Raw genomic sequence first — 16921 nt, 5'->3', positions numbered from 1 at the left:
CACCCTGTGACTTTCTGCAGATCTTTTACGATTTTTGTTCCATAAAGACATTAAAGTGGCTGGGTGCGGTGGCTCACACCTGTAATCCCATAATCCCAGCATTTAGGGAGACCAAGACGGGAGGATTGCTTGAGCACAGCCTGGGCAATAAAGTGAGACCCTGTCTCTACAAAAAAAAAAAAAAAAAAAAAAGTTTTTTTTTAGAGTTAACTGGGCATGGTGGCACATGCCTGTGGTCCCAGCTACATAGGAGGCTGAAGTGGGAGGATTGTTTGAGCCTAGGAGGTCAAGGCCACAATGAGCTGTTTGCACCACTGCACTCCAAGCTGGGCAACAGAGTGAGACCCTGTCAAAAAAAAAAATTAAAGTTAGGCAAGTGTTGTATCACAAGATATTAGGTTAGGTTAGGTAAATTCTTTTTTTATTTTTATTTTATTTTATTTTATTTTTTTGAGACGGAGTCTCGCTCTGTCGCCCAGGCTGGAGTGTAGTGGCCAGATCTCAGCTCACTGCAAGCTCCGCCTCCCGGGTTTACGCCATTCTCCCGCCTCAGCCTCCCGAGTAGCTGGGACTACAGGGGCCCGCCACCTCGCCCGGCTAAGTTTTTGTATTTTTTAGTAGAGACGGGGTTTCACGGTGTCAGCCAGGATGGTCTCGATCTCCTGACCTTGTGATCCGCCCGTCTCGGCCTCCCAAGGTGCTAGGATTACAGGTGTGAGCCACCACACCCAGCCCCAGACAGGTAAATTCTTAAAGAGAATCTACTTGCCCTCTACTTCCCCTCTTTCTTCTTTTACATAGGCTGGTACTCAGTTGTGATGGCGGTACTTTACAACCATGAAAACAAGAATAATGCATAAGGGGCTGGGCATAGTAGCTCGTGCTGTAAGCCCAGAATTTTGGGAGGTCGAGGAAGGAGGATCACTTGAGGTTAGGAGTTCGAGACCAGCCTGGTGAAACCTCGTGTCTACTAAAAATACAAATATTAGCCAGGCGTGGTGGCGGGTGCCTGTAATACCAGCTACTCTGAGGCTGAGGGGGGAATATTGCTTGAACCTGAGAGGCAGAGGTTGCAGTGAGCTGAGATGGTGCCACTGCACTCCAGCCTGGGCCACAGAGCGAGATTCCATCTCAAAACGACAACAAAAAGAATAACACATAAGGGACTGTCGAGCATAATATAGAAGGAAACTGGGCCCTGAATTACCTTCCGAAGCAGAGAGTACCTCTGGTCTGTTATATGAGAGAAAAATGTTTATCTTAATTTCTATATTTTTTAGTCTGTTACAGTAGCTTAGTGTGTTCCCTAGAAGAGAAAGTTGGTCCCTGAAAATGGTGTGCTACCTACCATAACAAAGATCTAAGATACATATGGCATTGGTTAGCAGGTGGAAACATATTGCAGGCCAGAAGGCTAGTGACTGTTCCCAAATGTATTGGGGAAAAATGTCACCCATATTAACTTTGAAGGCAGATCGTCAAGCCCATATATAGCTCTGAGGAAAGTGTCTAGAAAAGGCCAGAATGTGAGTTTGTGTTGGCTACTATTCCTTGCTTTTAGCAAGGTTCAACAAAACGACACCAAGTCAGTTAACCAGTTTGCTAGCCTGGACAACATGGTGAAACCCTGTCGCTACAGAAAATACAAAAATTCACCAGATGTGGTGGCGTGTGCCTGTAGTCCCGGTTACTCGGGAGGTTGAAGCAGGAGAATCATTTGAGCCTGGGAGGTTGGGGCTGCAGAGAGCTGCAATGACACCACTGCAACCTAGCCTGAGTGACAGAGCAAGACCCTGTTTCAACAAACAAACAAACACACACTAGTTTGTAAACAGAGATTGAAGACAATAAAACTGTACTGGACCCACTCCATTACATCTGCTCTGCTCCTGTTGTTGATCCACTTACTAGTAAGCATCTTAGGATCAATTTGGATACTTACTGTCTCAAGCTTTCTCGTTATTCCCTTTTCTAGAACAACATGCATTTATGAAATGATAGCTAGAAAGGATTCTTGAGAGGCCAACTTCTTCAATTTTTTCCAATTTAAGTCTCAAATACAGAGAAAGTTAAGTGACTTGTCCAAGGCCAAATGGCCAACTCATTAGGTTCAATGACTTTTGGTCAAGGACGAATCTTTCTTCCCCATTGTACAGATGTTCCTCCTTGATGCCGTTTATGCAGAATGGGCAATTTCACCTAAGGCTTTCATCCCATTCCCCCTTTTCACCAAGTCTAACCCTTTTGTGTTCAGAAGCTCATCTATTCCTCTATTAGTTTCAGTACAGTCTAAATTGTTTTAAGAAAAAGACCCAAAACACAGTGGCTTAAACACAATAAAAGTTTCTCAAATTACAGAGGTGGGTGGTCCAGGGCTGTTACAGCTGCTTTGTCAAACTTGACAGACAACTTGTCTCTCAGTGTCTGAAATGGCTGCAGAATTTTCACTCCTACCTCAACAGGAGAGGCAGGGCAAGGGAAATGCATGCTCTAGTACTTTTTAAAAATCTGTTTTTAGGCCGGGCGCGGTGGCTTAAGCCTGTAATCCCAGCACTTTGGGAGGCCAAGGCGGGCGGATCACGGGGTCAGGAGATCGAGACCATCCTGGCTACCACGGTGAAACCCCGTCTCTACTAAAAATACAAGAAAATTAGCCGGGCGAGGTGGCGGGTGCCTGTAGTCCCAGCTACTCGGGAGGCTGAGGCAGGAGAATGGCGTGAACCTGGGGGGGCAGAGCTTGCAGTGAGCCGAGATAGCGCCACTGCACTCCAGCCTGGGGCACAGAGCAAGACTCTGTCTCAAAAAAAAAAAAAAAAAAAAATCTATTTTTAAAATTGACAAAAATTGTATATATTTATGGCATACAACATACTGTTCAAAATATGTGTAGTGAAATGACTAAATCAAGCTGATTAACATATGCATTACCTCACATACTTGTGAAAACACTTAAAATCTCTCTTTGCAGTTTTCAAGTACACATTGTGTTTGTTTTTGGAGTCAGGGTCTCACTCTGTAGCCAGGCTGGAGTGCAGTGTTGTGACCAGGGGTCACTGCAGCCTTGAACTCCTGGGCTCAAGTGATCCTCCTGCCTCAGCCTTCCTAATAGCTGGGATTATAGGCACTGCATTGTTACTAACTATAGTCTCCATGTTCTACAATAGATGTGTTGAACTTCATTCTTAAAGTTTTGTATGCTGTTACCAATAACTCCCCAATCCCCGCACCACCTATCTCCTGGTAACTGTCATTCTACTCTCTGACTTTAACTTTTTAGATTCCACATATGAGATCATGTGGTATTTGTCTTTCTGAGCCTAGCTTATTTCATTTAACATAATATCCTTCAGGTTCATTCATGTAGCCAAAAATGACAAGATGTCCTTCTTTTTTGAAGGCTGAATATTATTCCCTTAGGTATATATATCACATTTGCTTAATCCATTCGCCAGTTGATGGACACTTAGATTGATTCCTTATCTTGGCTATTGCGAATAATCCTACAATGAACAGAAGAATGCAAATATGTCTTTGACTGCTGATTTCATTTCCCTTGGATTTATACCCAGTAATGGGATTGCTGGATGATACGGTAGTTCTATTTTTTATTTTCTTTAGGAATCTCCATAACTGTTTTCCATGATGGCTGAACTGATTTACATTCCCACTAACAATGTGCAAGACTTCCCTTTTCTCCATACCCTCGCCAACACTTATCTTTTGTCTTTTTTATGGCCATTTTAACAGGTGTGAGGTAATGTCTCGTTGTGGCTTTAATTTGCATTTCCTTGATGATTAGTGATGTTGAGCATTTTTTCATATACCTGTTGCATGCCTCAGTACTTTTTAAGGACATGATCCCAAAGTCAAATGCATCACTTCCACTTACATCCCATTGGCTAGAACTTAACTACAAATGAGGTGGCTAGAAAATTCAGACTCTGGCTGGGCATGGTGGTTCACACCTGTAATCCTAGCACTTTGGGAGGCCGAGGCGGGCAGATCACCAGAGGTCAGGAGTTCGAGACCAGCCTGACCAACATGGAGAAACCCCATCTCTAATGGTGACGCAGGCCTGTAATCCCAGCTACTTGGGAAGCTGAGGCAGGAGAATCGCTTGAACCTGGGAGGCGGAGGTTGTGATGAGCTGAGATTGCGCCATTGCACTCTAGCCTGGACAACAAGAGCGAAACTCCATCTCAAAAAAAAAAAAAGAAAAGAAAAGAAAAAGAAAATGTAGACTCTGAGCAGCTGTGTAGCTAAATAAAATGTGGGAGAGTTTCACTTTTAAATTATGGGAGTGAATACTGGTGGTCAATTAGCAGTCTCTACATAACAGCTTAATTTCAAGGATTATATGCTACCCAGATTTCTATTATTTACTTCATTAGAATACATTTTTTAAACATTTTAAATTACAGTGAAACATGAAACTAAAAAGGAACCCCATTCATACTAAAAATATATACACGGACAAATGTTTATGAATAAAAGGCAATAAAAATAAATTCAAATGCCTTTGAGATTCCAGCTACTACCAAACATTACCTGAGAATGAGATTTAAAATTAAACATCTTTTTCTCCATGACAAGGCATAGGGTTGTACAAAATAACAAAATGTGGAAAAGTAGGAGGTATCAATAAACATTTTTTGTCTATTTCAAGGTCTGTAAGAAAGGTATGTGTTAGAGGCCATGTTCACGTTCCAAGTGTCTCCGATAGTTACGTTCCAGCATGGAGCTTTTTACTACCAAAAGTAGAGGCCCCTGTTTATAATATTCTCCTAAATTGAGATGCCAAGTGTTGAGACTACAAGTGCTACATGGTGTCATCCCTTATGTGTATATGTGTGTGGCAGTTCCATATCTAACACTGCAGAATCTTAACTGACTTTTTCCCCCAAGCCTATCAAGCTTCTACTGATTGCTTACTGTTGAACAATATTTTTCCCTTTTGTCTCCCAGTACCTGTGCTAGAAAGAGAGACTTTCCTATTCTTTTTGTTTGTTTGTTTTTGAGATGGAGTCTCGCTCTCTTGCCCAGGCTGGAGTGCAGTGATGTGATCTTGGCTCACTGCAAGCTCCGCCTCACAGGTTCACGCCATTCTCCTGCCTCAGCTTCCCGAGTAGCTGGGACTACCGGTGCATGCCACCACACCTGGCAAATTTTTTTGTATTTTTAGTAGAGATGGGGTTTCACCATGTTAGCCAAGATGGTCTCAATCTCCTGACCTTGTGATCCACCTGCCTTGGCCTCCCAAAGAGACTTTCCTATTCTTCTAATAGGCTGCTATTCAAGAATATCCCTATTCCTAGACACTGTTCCACCTGATCCCCTTAGCAGGGCTTTAGTCTTTAAGATAGCTCCTGATTGAAAACTGCATCTTGCTAATATGGTTATTAAAAAGTGCTTACCACTTTTAACAAGAGTTTATATTGAACCTTTACTATATAGGAAGTGCTCTAAGTGCACAGTACACAGCATTGCTTACTCCTCTCAACAACTTAATGAAGAAGGTATGATTATTATCCCCATTTTACAGAAGAAGAAACTGAGATACATGGGTTAAATTCTCTAAGGAAACTATAGGCTGGGCAGGGTGGCTCACACCTGTAATTCCGGCACTTCAGGAGGCTGAAGTGGGTGGACTGCTTGAGCTCAGGAGTTTGAGACCAGCCTGGCAACATGACAGAACCCTATCTCTACAAAAAATACAAAAAAAATTAGCCAGATGTGGTTTGTGTCTGTAGTCCCAGTTACTTGGGAGGTGGGAGGATGGCTTGAGCTCAGGAGGCAGAGATTGCAGTGAACCACTGCATTCCAGCCTAGATGACACAGCCAGACCCCGTCTTAATTTAAGAAAAGAAAAAAAACTAGAAAGTGACAGAACTGGAATTCAAACAGGGGTCTCATCCCAAATGTAACAATGTGGTAAGAAGTGAAATATTCTGCCCCGGAAAATACTGTTAGAAAAGGGAAATAAAAAGACTCCTTAATTTGGTGTTCACAATAACCTTTATTAGTTTACCAGTCATCTTACTTAATCTTCTCATTTTCCAGTCCCAGAAATATATGAAAAATTCTGATCCATTTTGAACTTAATGGATATTAACAAGTTTCAAATGGAAAATGTGTTTACTATTCATATTAAGAAACCCATTTTCATTGTTTTAAAAGTTTGTATATTTTCACATACAAATGGAAAAACACATTTAATCATTAAGACAATGGTTAAAGAGTGGGCTTTTCCAATTAATCAGTTTAGTTGCCATGTATCATACATGAATGACCAATTTTCAAAGAATTTCAAATAAGAGTACCATAGACTACAAAAAATACATAAAATTACACTATTATAAATCTACCAGCTTTTGTCAGAAGATACTTAGGAAACTTCCTAAGTTTTAAAGCAGCAGTTTCCAAATGCCCATCTCAATTTAAGGCCCTATGAGGATCTGTGGCAAAATGAGAAAAATAAGATGAAATATACAGACTTGTTGAAATATACATGCTTGTCATTAAGTTTGCTAACATTTTTCTTCCTGAAATTATGGCTTTTCTATTTTCTAATGTCCTCCATTCCTTGCTCATATCCCATTAAGACACATTTCCCAGTTAATTTCAAACTGTGGATTAATTTGTATAAAGTAAATATTCTTAATAGTTAAAAAACCAAACATCTCAAAGAAACAAAGCCACTAGGTTTTATTGATTTCCTTTGTAATAACTGGCTATTAGAGTCTGGAATCTGGAGGAACTTCTACTTCTGGTGTGGTGGGCTATATGGGAAACTTCCTTGGTGAACAAGGAAGACCCTGGCTGGGACACATTAAAGCACTGCTGGACTCACAGAAGTGGGGAGAGGGTACCCTAAATCAATCAAAACCAGTGATCTGGGAAACTGCAGGGAGAAGAAAAGGGGTATGGGTGCCCTGAGGGTGGATGCCTATAATGGCCTAGCTGTCAGGACATTGAGCATTGGGCCACTAAGTAGAGTGGGCAAAAGTTGTTCATGTTTCCCATCCTTAGAACCTTCAAGGGAGGACGGAAGTGGTTCCAGAATGGTGGTACTCCCACACTGCCAGCAGAGGGAGAAGCAAGTCCTCTGTGGAGTTAATCCTAGATAGGTGTGCTCCAGTAGCCAGTACACCTTTCAAAATACACCAATTATGGATAACCCAATGTTTCTCAGAATTTGCTTAGGGCCTTGCCCAATGACCTCCCCAGAAAAGGCTCAGAAAAGGCCTCCCCAGTAAATTCTCAGAGGAATTGAAGCCAGTCTTATGACCTACTGCCTCTTTTCAGGTTATCATCACCTAGCACACCTCACCAAATAGTGGTAATATTGCCTTTTCTGTATACAGCTAGCTTTCTGCATGTTACCCTTTTTATTTTAATATTTGATAAAATAATTTCCTTAAAAATTATATCAAGTAAGAATACAAAGGTTCAGTATCAGAAAACTCAATGTCATCTACCACATTACTAAAGGTGAGAAACTACAAAGCATCTAGACAAATGATTATTTCTTTTATATTTTATTTTTTTTGAGACAGGGTCTTGTTCTGTCATCCAGGCTGAAGTGCAGCGGTGCAATCATGTCTCACTGCATCCTCAACTTCCTGGGCTCAAGCAATCCTCCCTTCAGCCTTCCAAGTAGCTGGGACTGCAGGCACGTGCCACACAGGCACGTGCCACCATGCCTGGTTAATTTTACTTTTTGTAGAGATGGGGTTTCACCATATTGCCCAGGTGGGTCTGGAACTCCTGAGCTGAAATTATCTGCCTGCCTTGGCCTCCCAAAGTTCTGGGATTACACGTGTGAGCCACTGTACCTGGCTCCGCTAATGCAGATTTAAATTAGCTATAAAAGAGAAAAGCTTTCGGCCGGGCATGGTGACTCATGCTTGTAATCCCAGCACTTTGGGAGGCCAAGGTGGGCTGATCACAAGGTCAGGAGATCGAGACCTTCCTGGCTAGTACGGTGAAACTCCGTGTCTACTCCCAGCTACTTGGGAGGCTGAGGCAGGAGAATGGCGTGAACCCTGGAGGCGGAGCTTGTGGTGAGCCGAGATCGCGCCACTGCACTCCACTGGGCGACAGTGCGAGACTCATCTCAAAAAAAAAAAAAAAAAAAAAAAGAGAGAGAGGAAAAGAAGAGAAAAAAATAGAGAAAAAAGAGAAAAGCTTTCAATAAAGACTAGTATAAAACTCACAGTAAACATCATGAGTTAATAGAGCAACCTTAGAATCTAAAGCAGAAATAAGATGAAAATGCCTGCTACCCCAGTTAGTGTCAAACATAGACTGACAACTTGGCCAAATCAACAAAACAGAAGCATAAGGACTGTGAGGGAAGGACATGCCAGGCGCAATGGCTCACACCTGTAATCTCAGCACTTTGGGAGGCTGAGGCAGGAAGATCACTTGAAGTCAGGAGTTCGAGGTCAGTCTGGCCAACATGGTGAAACCCCATCTCTACTAAAAAACTTAGCCAGACATGGTGGCACTCGCTTGTAGTCCCAGCTACTTGGGAGGCTGAAACAGGAGAATCGCTTGAACCCACCAGGCAGAGATTGCAGGGAGACGAGATCACACCACTGCACCCCAGCCTGGGAGGCAGAGCAAGATTCTGTCTCAAAAAAATAAAAAAGGGCCAGGCACTGTGGCTCACTCCTGTAATCTCAGCACTTTGGGAGACCGAGGCGGGCGGATCACAAGGTCAGGAGATCGAGACCATCCTGGCTAACACAGTGAAACCCCGTCTCTACTAAAAATACAAAAAATTAGCTGGGTGTGGCGGCAGGCGCCTGTAGTCCCAGCTACTCGGGAGGCTGAGGCAGGAGAATGGCGTGAACCCGGGAGGCAGAGCTTGCAGTGAGCCGAGATCTTGCCACTGCACTCCAGCCTGGGCAACTGAGAGAGATTCCGTCTCTAGAATAGAATAGAATAGAATAGAATAGAATAGAATAGAATAGACTAGACTAGACTACAGTAGACTAGACTAGACTAGACTAGAATAGAATAGAGTAGAATAGACTAGAATAGAATAGAATAGACTAGACTAGAATACAATAGAATACAATAGACTAGAATAGAATAGAATAGACTAGAATAGAATAGAATAGACTAGAATAGAATAGAATAGACTAGAATAGACTAGACTAGAATAGACTAGACCAGAATAGAATACAATAGACTAGACTAGAATAGACTAGACTAGACTAGAATAGAATAGACTAGACTAGAATAGACCAGACTAGAGTGGAATAGAATAGACTAGAATAGACTAGACCAGACTAGACTAGACTAGACTAGACTAGAATAGAATAGGACTAGACAAGAATAGACTAGACTAGACTAGAATAGAATGGAATAGAATAGACTAGACTAGAAGAGAATAGACTAGACTAGACTAGACTAGACTAGACTAGACTAGACTAGAATAGACTAGACTAGACTACAATAGACTAGACTAGAATAGACTAGAAGACTAGATTATACTAGACTAGACTAGACTAGAATAGACTAGAATAGACTAGACTAGAATAGACTAGATTAGACTAGAATAGACTAGACTAGAATAGACTAGAATAGACTAGAACAGAATAGACTAGAAGACTAGAATAGAACAGAATAGACTAGACTAGACTAGAATAGACTAGACTAGACTAGACTAGACTAGAATAGAATAGACTAGGAAAGAATAGACTAGAATAGACTAGTATAGACTAGACTAGACTAGACTAGACTAGAATAGAATAGACTAGACTAGAAGAGACTAGACTAGACTAGACTAGTAAAATAAAAGACAATGTTGTACTGGGAAAGAAACTGACACATACCAACAAAACAGAGAGCCCCAGTTTCATGCTTACAGAACTTGGAATGTAATGAAATGAGATGATAGGGATTATGTAGTAGATGGTGCCAGAAAAACTGACTGCAATCCTACTTGGCATGCTCTGCACACATTCACTCAGAAAACCCAAAATAATATAACTTGGCACCAAGGTCACTTAGGTTGGCAGAAAGATATAGCACAGTAAACAACTAGCATGTAAAGGAGGCATCCTCCTTAGGTAAACCTCGTGTGTGATAGGGAGCAGTATCTTGTAAAAAACCCTCAAGGTAGTTCCAGGTCCCTACAACAAGGAACAAGCTTGGTTACCGGTTTCATATCTTACTCAGATAAATCAACATCTGTGCTTTGTCTTTTTACAGTTAAAACAAGCAAAAAAGGCTGCCTGGTAAAGAGTTTACTTTCCATATTTATCTTAACTTTGTAGGTTACCAAGGAAACAGTGCTGAACAGAAAGTAAACCCCAGATAATTTTTTCCCCATAGCAAGAGAAGGGATTTTGTTAACCCCTTCCTTTTAATGACTAGATGGAGAAAAAGTTTAATTCATACCTCATACTATATCCAAAAATTAATTCCAATTAAATGTAAGACCTAAATGTAAATGGTAAAACTATAAAACTGATAGAAGAACAAGACCTAAGGCTGGGCGCAGTGGCTCACACCTGTAATCCCAGCACTTTGGGAGGCCAAGGTGGGCAGATCACCTGAGGTCAGGAGTTCGAGACCAGCCTGGCCAACATGGTGAAACCCTCTCTATACTAAAAATACAATACAAATTAGCCGGGTATGGTGGTGCATGCCTGTAGTCCTAGCTACACGGAAGGCTGAGGCAGGAGAACGGCTTGAACCCGGGAGGCGGAGGTTACAGTGAACCAAGATTGTGCTACTGCACTCCAGCCTGGGCAACAAGAGGGAAACTCCATCTCAAAAACAAAACAAAACAAAAGACATAAAAAACATAAACCATTGGGGGGATTTCTATTATATGAAAAACAACAAAGACAAGAATGAACAAATGGCAAGTTATTTCCAACATCTGAACTTGACAAGAAAATAGTATCTACATATAAATAATTTCTTGGCTGGGAGCAGTGGCTCATGCCTGTAATCCCACCACTTTGGGGGCAGAGAGGCAGGCAGATCTCTTGAGCTCATGAGTTCGAGACCAGCTTAGGCAATATGGAGAAACCCCATCTCTACAAAAAAATACAAAAATTAGCCAGGCGTGGTGGTACATGCCTTTAGTCCCAGCTACTTGGGATGCTGAGGTGGGAGGATGGTTTGAGCTCAGGAGGTGGAGATTGCAGTGAGGTGAGATCACACCATTGCACTCCAGCCTGGGCAACAGGGCCAGACTTTGTCTCAAAAAAAAAAAAAAAAAAAAGTGTATATATATGTATATATATACACACACACACACAGAGTTTATACCATACTGTAATCAGCAAGAAAGAAAAACTTAATAGAAAAGAGACAAATTATAAATACAGACTATCCACAGAATGGAAAATCAGAATGACTAAAAAGCATATACTTCATCAGTAATCAGATAATGCAGATTAAGAAAAAATAATATTTTATACACATCAGATTAGCAAAAATCAGAAAATATCAAGTGCTACTGAAAATGAAGAGAAAATGAAGCCCTCAGGTCTTGCTTGTGGAAAGGAAACTGGGACAACCTTTCCTGAGAACGATCCAGCATGACTTAAATTAAATATGCATATACCTCAAACTCTAGGACATGTATAGCAAAGAAATGAAAGGGCAGGTTTCCTGAAAGGGCATTCTTCCTTCATAGGAAGACATGTACAAGCTTGCAGAAGTGGAAATAGCTAGGAAAAATATAAGTATCTGTGACTAGAGGAAAAGATAAGCTTTGGTATATGAACACAATAGAATAATATGCACCGGTCAAAAGCACATTTTAGGTCAGGCGTGGTGGCTCACGCTTGTAATCCCAGCACTTTGGGAGGCCAAGGCGGGCGGATCGTGAGGTCAGCAGATTGAGACCATCCTGGCTAACACGGTGAAACCCCATCTCTATAAAAATACAAAAAATTAGCCGGGTGTGGTGGCGCGCGCCTGTAGTCCCAGCTATTCGGGAGACTGAGGCAGGAGAATGGCATGAACCTGGGAGGCGGAGCTTGCAGTGAGCCTAGATCGTGCCACTGCACTCATGTCTGGGTGTTAAGAGTGAGACTCGGTCTCAAAAAATAAAAATACAAAAACTAGCTGGACATGGTATCAAGCGCCTGTAATCCTAGCTACTCAGGAGGCTGAGGCAGGAGAATCGCTTAAACCTGGGAGGCAGAGGTTGCAGTGAGCCAGGATCGTGCCATTGCACTCCAGCTTGGGTGACAAGAGTGAAACTCCATCAAAAAATAGAACTACTCTTGTGTTGTTTTACCTTAAGAGTTTTAATTCATCTCCCTCCTGCAATTTCATACTGTACTCCCCCTAGTTAATATTTGTCCTTCCAAGTCATCTCTCATATTTTGGATATAGTTTCTTGAAAACCATATAATAGTATTTATATGTTTAAATTTTTAACATAAGTTATATTGTGGCATAAATTGTATTCTTCTTTCATAAAATATTAGGTTTTTAAGACTTATCCACATTATTTATATAATGTGCTTTTTTGTTGTTGTCGTTGTTTTTTTGAGACAGAGTCTCGCTGTGTCACCCAGGCTGAGTGCCCGCCATCACGGCCGGCTAATTTTTTTAGTAGAGGACGGGGTTTCACCATGTTAACCAGGATGGTCTTGATCTCCTGACCTCATGATCCGCCCGCCTCGGCCTCCCAAAGTGCTGAGATTACAGGCGTGAGCCACCTTGCCCGGCCTAGGTTTTGCTTTTTTAGGAGAGATGGGGTTTCACCATGTTGGCCAGGCTGGTCTCGAACTTCTGACCTCAGGTGATCTGCCCACCTCAGCTTCCCAAAGTGCTGGGATTACAGGCGTGAGCCACCACAGCACCTCTCTCTCTCTCTCTCTCTCTCTATATATATATATATATAAAACTTTTTTTTTTTTTTTTTGGAGATAGTCTGTGTTGCCCACGCTGGAGTGCAGTGGTGCAAGGTCGGCTCCCGGGTTCAAGCAATTCTCCTGCCTCAGCCTCCCGAGTAGCTGGGACTAGAGGTACGTACCACCATGCCAGACTAATTTTTTGTATTTTTAGTGGAGATGGGGTTTCACCATGTTGCCCAGGCTAGTCTTGAACTCCTGAGCTCAGGTGATCTGCCCGCCTCAGCCTCCCAAAGTGCTAGGATTACAGGTGTGAGCCACCACACCTGGCCCATAAAATTTTTTTTTTTTTTGGACAAAATTTCACTCTTGTTGCCCAGGCTAGAGTGCAATGGCGCGATCTCCGCTCACTGCAAACTCCACTTCCTGGGTTCAAGTGATTCTCCTGCCTCAGCCTCCCAAGTAGCTGGGATTACAGATGCATGCCACCACGCCCGGCTAAGTTTTGTATTTTTAGTAGAGACGGGGTTTCATCATGTTAGTCAGGCTAGTCTCCAACTCCTGATCTCAGGTGATCCACCTGCCTCAGCCTCCCAAAGTGCTAGGATTACAGACATGAGGCACCGCACCCAGCCCCTGTATTTTTTTTTTTTTTTGAGACGGAGTCTGGCTCTGTCGCCCGGGCTAGAGTGCAGTGGCCGGATCTCAGCTCACTGCAAGCTCTGCCCCCCGGGTTTACGCCATTCTCCTGCCTCAGCCTCCCGAGTAGCTAGGACTACAGGCGCCCGCCGCCTCGCCCGGCTAGTTTTTTGTATTTTTTAGTAGAGACGGGGTTTCACCGTGTTCGCCAGGATGGTCTCGATCTCCTGACCTCGTGATCCGCCCGTCTCGGCCTCCCAAAGTGCTGGGATTACAGGCTTGAGCCACCGCGCCCGGCCAGCCCCTGTATTTTTTAAAAAGGACTTTCAGGCCCGGTGCGGTGGCTCACACCTGTAATCCCAGCACTTTGGGAGGCTGAGGTGGGCAGATCTCAGATCTACAGAGCTGAGATCTCACCACTGCACTCTACCCTGGGCGACAAGAGCAAAACACGTCTCAGAAGAAAATTGAAATTAAAGTATATAAAAAAAGCACTTGTATGTGAGGCAGGTGTAGCAGTTATACCTATTGTTATAAATTAGGAAACTGAAAAACAAATAATGGGACTTAAATCTTAGAGTAAGCAGTGATGTCTAAACTAGAATCTAGATTCCCCAAAATCTAGGTATGAAGTCTTTTTATTTAACACACCTGTAGGTAATTCTATATAAATGTATTATTTGTCTTTTTTTTTTTTCTTTTTAGTTGGAGTCTCGCTCTGTAGCAGATTGGAGTACAGTGGCGTGATCTCGGCTCACTGCAATCTCCGCCTCCCGGGTTCAAGCAATTTTCCTGCCTCAGCCTCCCGAGTAGCTGGGACTACAGGCACCCACCACCATGCCTGGCTACTTTTTGTATTTTTAGTAGAGACAGGGTTTCATCATATTGGCCAGGCTGGACTCGAACTTCTGACCTTGTGATCCACCCACCTTGGCCTCCCAAAGTGCTGGGATTATAGGTGTAAGCTACCACGCCTGGCCTATTTTTCTTTAAATCACAAAGAAATAGAACAGACATGTTTGCAGTAGGTAATATATACAATCATGTTAAAAAGAGACTTCATATTAATTCTAATCCTGCAAAAGCATTAACAATTTATCTTAAAGAAAAAGTCAATCAAGTTTCACATTTTTTTTTTTTGTTTTTTTTGTTTTTTTTTTTTGAGACGGAGTCTCGCTCTGTCGCCCAGGCTGGAGTGCAGTGGCCGGATCTCAGCTCACTGCAAGCTCCGCCTCCTGGGTTCACGCCATTCTCCTGCCTCAGCCTCCCGAGTAGCTGGGACTACAGGCGCCCGCCACCTCGCCCGGCTAGTTTTTTGTATTTTTTTTAGTAGAGACGGGGTTTCACCGTGTTAGCCAGGATGGTCTCGATCTCCTGACCTCGTGATCCGCCCGTCTCGGCCTCCCAAAGTGCTGGGATTACAGGCTTGAGCCACCGCGCCCGGCCAAGTTTCACATATTTTTATTTCTCCGTAAAAGTAACTTCACAACCTACTAAAAATAAAAATTTAACTGCATTCAGTTTCTGTTCATTTTTCTATTAAAGATAAAGATAAAGGATAGCTGTGTTCAAGTAATGTGTAATTATGACACACAGATTGAATCAAGTACGTACATAAAATGTTAAAACATGAAAATGTATAGTTCTCTTACCATTTCCTTTCTGAACTCATAAAATATAATCAGAAAAATTAAAAGAAACATGTTTTATTATTGTAACATATTTTATTTAATTAAAAATGTTTTGGTGTGTTAGCAATTTCTGTAAAGTAGCACTCCTTAAATAAGTTCCTAAAAATAATATTGGAGCCTTGAACATTTATCTTAGCTAAAAAAATTATTCTAAAACTGTCATGATAAAAAAGGTTACAAAATTTCTCTTTATTCTAGTTCTCAATTCCTTCTCCAGAATTTTAATACAAAAGGAATTTTCAGACACAAATAGTCACCAGATAATGCATACTATAATTTAGCAGACTTAACCAAACAATAAACACCCTTACAAAAGTGCCACTGTTGTATAACTTTGTGCTATACTCTTCTCCCTATACATCTTTAATAGTGGTCACTTCTACTTTACTTCTAGCATTCAATTTAGACATCTCAACCCCAAATTTAATAATTTATCAAAAATTTGTTTTGAGAACAAAATTTCTACAAATTATTTAACAAATCAAAGCAGAACCTTTAATTGTAGAACACAAATGAAAAATAATACACAAGAAAACTTATCTCTTCAACTTCAAGGCTAATACCTGGGTGTTGGAAAATTGGCCAAAGATAAATACATTTTACTATAAAGTATTTATTTTTCTGCACTGGGTCAAGATTTCTATTTTAAAAGATATGTTACTTATGATACTGTTATTTCAAAAAAGGGCTTTCCAAGAAGCCTTTAGTAAAGTTCTTCTATGCTGGGTATGTACTTGGTTCCTGTATGTTTCAGTCTGAACTATTTGAGAATTACTTATTTGTTGAACATAGTCTATTAGAAAAAAAATACTAAACCGCCGGGCGTGGTGGCTCATGCCTATAATAATCCCAGCACTTTGGGAGGCTGAGGTGGGTGGATCACCAGGTCAGGAGATGGAGACCATCCTGGCTAACATGGTGAAACCCCGTCTCTACTAAAAATACAAAAAAAATTAGCCGGGCCTGGTGGCGGGTGCCTGTAGTCCCAGCTACTCGGGAGGCTGAGGCAGGAGAATAGTGTGAACCCGGGAGGCAGAGCTTGCAGTAAGCCGAGATTGCGCCACTGGACTCCAGCCTGGGCAACACAGCAAGACTCCGTCTCAAAAAAAAAAAAAAAGAAAAAGAAAAAGAAAAACATACTAAATCACAATTTTTATCAAACAATTCAAAGTTTTCAACAATGTCTATAAATGTATTCTTATACACCTGTATTCCTGATAGTATTACTCTGTAGTACGTTCATAGCAAGTATATGAAGTTTCCTATTTTCTGGGGCAATATTCAGCGTACTGAAAGTTAACTGCATTTAAAATCATTATAAACCAAAAAACATGTCAAATAGCATATGTATTATTTTGTTTTTGTTTTTGTTTTGTTTTGAGACACAGTCTTGCTCTATCCCCCACACTGGAGTGCAGTGGCGTGATCTCAGCTCCCTGCAACCTCTGCCTCCTGGGTTTAAGTGATTCTCCTGCCTCAGCCTCCTGAGTAGCTGGGACTACAGGTGCATGCCACTGCGCCCAGCTAACTTTTGTATTTTTAGTAGAGACAGGGTTTCACTGTGTTGGCCAGGCTGGTCTTAAATTCCTGACCGCAGATGATCTACCTGCCTTGGCCTCCCCAAGTGCTGAGATTACAGGCGTGAGGATTATCATATTCTAAATGGCAATTGAGCATTAAGACTATAAATAAGTCACAGAAGTAAAAATTAAACCTAAAAGAAAAATGTATCCAATGTGACACATTTTCAATATT

Source organism: Macaca nemestrina, chromosome 13 (genome assembly GCF_043159975.1).
Source record: "Macaca nemestrina isolate mMacNem1 chromosome 13, mMacNem.hap1, whole genome shotgun sequence".
NCBI lineage: Eukaryota > Metazoa > Chordata > Mammalia > Primates > Cercopithecidae > Macaca > Macaca nemestrina.
This window is presented reverse-complemented; position numbering follows the sequence as displayed.